The sequence below is a fragment of the Gavialis gangeticus genome, unplaced genomic scaffold, assembly GCF_001723915.1.
Source record: "Gavialis gangeticus isolate Ggan-Ray unplaced genomic scaffold, GavGan_comp1, whole genome shotgun sequence".
NCBI lineage: Eukaryota > Metazoa > Chordata > Crocodylia > Gavialidae > Gavialis > Gavialis gangeticus.
The window spans coordinates 458,363-463,149 of record NW_017728981.1 but is presented as its reverse complement, the minus strand read 5'-3'; the positions used below and the strand labels follow the sequence as shown (position 1 = coordinate 463,149).

General features: G+C 45.5%; 1 protein-coding gene across 1 annotated transcript in view; it reads right to left on the bottom strand.

The window, feature by feature from the left end:
* The window catches only part of LIMA1 (LIM domain and actin binding 1), a 45,629-nt gene that overhangs the window by 35,793 nt on the left and 5,049 nt on the right, over positions 1-4,787 (bottom strand). The window lies entirely within an intron of this gene.

The window sequence follows — 4,787 nt, the reverse complement described above, 5'->3', positions numbered from 1 at the left end:
ACTAAAAACCCAGATTGGTTTTTTTTTTTTTTTTTAAAGTAAAAACAAGTAAACTATGGTTTTTTTAAGTTGTCAAGTATACCAAGGATCTTTGAAGCTGATATAGCAAAGTGGTAACAATTATTCAGGTTTCATCGAACACCATTCAACAACTTAAGAGAGATTCCCATACGTAAAGAGCTGGAGGGTTTCAGATCCTTTGAGAAATCCCATATAAGAAGCCCATTTTTGCGTTTTTCCAAGACGTTCATGTTTTTATTGCAATTAGATCAAAACAGAGGGTCAGACCTGGCAGAGAGCACGCTATTAGTTCTGTTTGGCAAGACAGCTTGCTTTCTCCACGAAGTTGCAAGGCAAAAGGTATCTGCTGCCTGAGTGATGAAAGTGGAGCTACATACATATCTCTACTATCTGCATGTTAACCTGGAGGAAACATCCCTAATATGTTGTGTCATCTGTAGAGACATGTATCCAGGACAACAGCCTATTTGTTGAGACACTGTGTTAACTCTGCCTAAGAGCACACTGGAACTGAAGGGGCAAATTACAAATCTCTTAACACAATTACAGGGGGATTACTGTAGTAGTATCAGTTCTGGCTTGATTTTGCACGATTGTTTTGGACCTTTAAAATTATTATACCATGTAAACTGAAATATTTTGCAAGATAGGGCAGGCACAGCGTTCAGGGACCTGTTTCCTCAAACCTCCATAAACAAAAGCAATGTCGACTTGCAAGAAACCCTTTCTAGATTGGAAAGGAAGAATCCAGACCTCAGGATATCACACCATTTAGTGGCTCGATTCCTCCAAGCTCCAAAGCATTTTGCACATCAACTGACATAATCTATATAACTTAAATCTCTTATCCCCGAGGCCAGAGCCAGAGGCCAGATCGCGGGGGCGGCTATCTCACCCAGGTCAAAAATTTCAGTTGCAGTCTACAAGAAAAGAAAGCAGATGGAAAGGATGGCCTGAAAGCTTTTGAAGTTGGAACAGGCAATGATGCATAGACCATAAAGTGAAGATGATGACGACAACGACAAAAGGTTATCAAAAATAACATTAAAAAAAAAAAAAAAATCAAATAAATCTTCTGCAGTAAAGCACGGGTTCAACTAGTAGTTACTGATATCTTGATACTGAAATTCTGCTGCACTTCAGAAAGGGTGGAGGTTAGAGAAAGCAAAAGTGGTTAAGCTCTAGGTTTGTTCCTCTGTATTAATAAGTCTCTATCTACATGTTGTGGTGTGCCTCCATTAAAGCCAATGCTGCCATAGACGCTTGTGTGTGAGCCATAGTGAAGGCAAAGCCACAATTTGCATACACATAGTGGCTGCCGTGCAAAGATCTCTGAGCAAAGAAACTCCAAGGATAGAAAATAGTCAAGCCTCTAGCCACTAACCACCAAGGGCACACCTGAAATTTGGGTGTATGCATAATAGTAACATAAATACACCCTCTCCTTAGCCACACAACTGCTAATTAAGACAGGATCAGGTTCCCCTACTCCTCATCTTGTCCCTCACTCTTTAGAGCGCACATGCACGTTTAATGCTCCAAACCTGCGCGGAGCAGGATGAAGTCCCCAGTATGCCCTGCTTAAGATCAGACCATGTCGGCTGTCTTCAACAAAACAGGTAAGAAGTAAAAACCCAACATGTCACTGCCAGCGACACCAGTTTACCGGCACATTTATGGCATGTAGCATGCTTAGGTTTCTAACACGCAAACATGCTGTTATCTAACCTTTGACAGTTATCATTTTGAGGTGTGACAAATAAGAACACATCCACAATTCAGATGCCACTCCTTCACCCAAAGCCACATCTACATTAAATCAATTAGGACTAATTCCAGCAACGATTCCTGCTATAGCAGCTGTTGGTTTCCACTCCTCCTCCCCTAGACAGAAGCAATGAAGCTTGCTTGAATCCCAGATTGCTGGAGTGAACACATAGCATTCTCATGCAGACGTTCACACAATCATACTGCCGCTTACTCCTCTTTTGCTTAAAGTTTCAACATGTTTTTCAGGTATCTGTGAGCTTCCTTTGCCCCAATCTGGGTAATTCATGTCGTGACCCCACCAGGAAGCAACTTCTTTTTCTACTATGAATATTAGTAGTTTGTGTGTTTAATACAAAGATACCCTGGAAAACACAAGAACAATTCGTAGGCAACTCTGCTCTGAAGAGTTCATCATTACTAAAGGAGACAGAAGAGGAACATGGGCATGTCCAGAAAGGAGGATTTTGACAAGGCTACTTAAGAGTGAACTAGTGTTCCCCCCCATTATCACAAGGGTGAATGAGGTTGAGTCCAGCAAATCATCATGACAATTTTGCAAATGGAGTAGAGCATGTGCATCAGCTACAACTAAGCTTCCTAATCTTATACCAGTCATTCTTGTTTAAATCCCTACATTTCCATGCATGTATTGGAAGATGTCTAGAGAAAAAGCTCTACAGATTACATTCCATTATTAGTCAGCTGCCTTTGTTACCTAGGCAGCTACAGAAAAGGAGCATCTGCTTTAACAACTCGGGTAACAGCAAAGGGGATATCAGATCTGAGAGCTACAAAATAAGAGCTATCAACACAGTAACTCACTATTCTGCCAGCTCAGCACCCAAGATCTTTCCCCACCCCAAAGGGCTAAATAATATGTAGGCCTCTGAAGCATACAGCAAGGTTATTTATATGGCAAAGCCTTACAAAGTACGAGAGGATTGTGTGTGTTACATTTACATATTATTCAATTACTGAATCTTTGCTTGTTCATGAAAGTTGTTATTGTCATCACTGAAAAATCAGGATTACTATTCATTAGGTCTTTCTGAATGAACACCCCCCCCACCCTTCCAAAAATACCACCCCCCAACAAATGCATATGGTACAAACAAGATATTCGAGATGGCAGTCTACTGATTTTTAAGCTGTGCCATCACAGGTAATGGAAATAAACAGCTGTACAGTGCTTCTCTGATCTACAGACACCAGAGCACTTTCCCCAGGTGTAACAGCTCCCAATTCGCAGGTATTTACAACTGGCAAGACAACTACGAAGTTTCTGTAAAACAACACCCATGCTGAGCAGCAAGGTTTCAAGAAGGATGCAGAAGCCTAGATTTATAAACTGAAAAGGTAATAAAAGCATTTGCTGGTAGGACCAGAGAAGTGCGCTGATCAGACTGCGTTCAGTTCAGAGGTCGTTGAACATGCCGAATAATGCGCGTCTTGTTTCTGAAAGCAGCTCTCTGCTACGAAGACATCTGTCTCAACACAATTACCTGCTTCTGCCTTGAGCTGGCAGCCTCGGTGCCAGGGTACCGCAAGTACCAATGCCTACTGGAGTGGCAGTCACCTCCCCAGCCTCTTCACGTTTGCTCAGTTTAAAGTTCTTTCGAAACAGGCAGGATGTTTACTTAAAAAGTTCACACATCAAGCACTTGACAGTTAGCAAGATGCTGCCAACCCTTCAAAAAGCGTCCTGACGCCTGCTTTGCCAGGGTCAGATGACCCCAGCCATCTTTCCTACCCAAGTGCAAGGAGTAGGAAAGACTTGCGTGGTCCCATCCAGCCCCTAACTACGATGATCTGGTAAGGACCCGTCCAGCCCCTAACAAGGACCAGGGCCAGTCCAACTATTAGGCAAACTAGGCAGTCACCTAGGGCACCTAAATTCGAGGGGTGTCAAAATGATATGCAGAACAAAATAACAGGAACAACAGTCTTAATAACAGCCCTGGATGGCATACCGCTGGCAACGTCATCCTAAAAGCTGAACCCCTACTCCTAGATCAACTTCCAGCTCCTGACACTGATTTCTTACACCTTCCTTTTCCCTTCCAGCCACCCTCCTGTAAATCTCAAGCGCTGAAGATTTCAGCAAGAGGAAGAGGACCAAACTATGCCGACTCCAGGTACAGATGGGCATCGTGCCCGTAATTCAGGCGTCCCGGTAGGAATTTCTTGGGTTGATTTGGTAGATCTCATTTAATTTCTACGATGTGGGGCCAACGTACAAATGCAGTGATTATCGTGGGTGCGCCCAAGTGGCCATGTTTCACAGTCTCAATTTTTATCGTGTCTTGAAGCAGTCGGGGTAGGATTGCCGAATCGCTACGTTTCATTCTTGGAGGAACGCGCGCGGTTTTTGGCGAGTAAGCCGAGCTAGGGGTGAGCCAAGCAATCAGTAAAATCTTTTTTGTTGTTACTGTTCATTTGTAGTATCGAATGGAAAAGCTCACGCGAGACGTCTCGCTCTCCTCTCTACTGGAAGGGGCCAGCACCAAGGCGTGCGGCTCGCCCATCGCCCTCAGCCGGGCCCTGCCGGGTCCCCCAACAACACCACAGCCACGAACCCACAGGCGCACGCAGCGTCCTTCTATCGGGGCACCCATCGCTTGAAGCTCTCGGGAGATGGCGCAGACTGGCCCAGACACGCAAGACCACCCTCCAGGAAAGAATGATAATTAAAAGAAAAAAAAAGACCGTTCCTCCGGATTGCGTCTTTCACCTCACTGCCCGGCAAAAGGGGAAGACTCCCCTGCTGCTGCATCAACTTTCTAGGGATCAAAGCAGAAGTGGCGCCTGCACAAGCAACGTGGAAAACGAGTCCGGATCCCCCCCAGTCCCTGCTGCATTGCCCCCAGCCCGGGCTTTGTCCACCGGGGCTCGCCCAGCGCTGCCCCCCGGACCCGCGGCTCCTTGCCCGGGCACCTGCTCCGGCTGCGCGGGCTCCGCGGCCCGGGCTCGAACCCGCCGTCCCCCGGGACGCACTT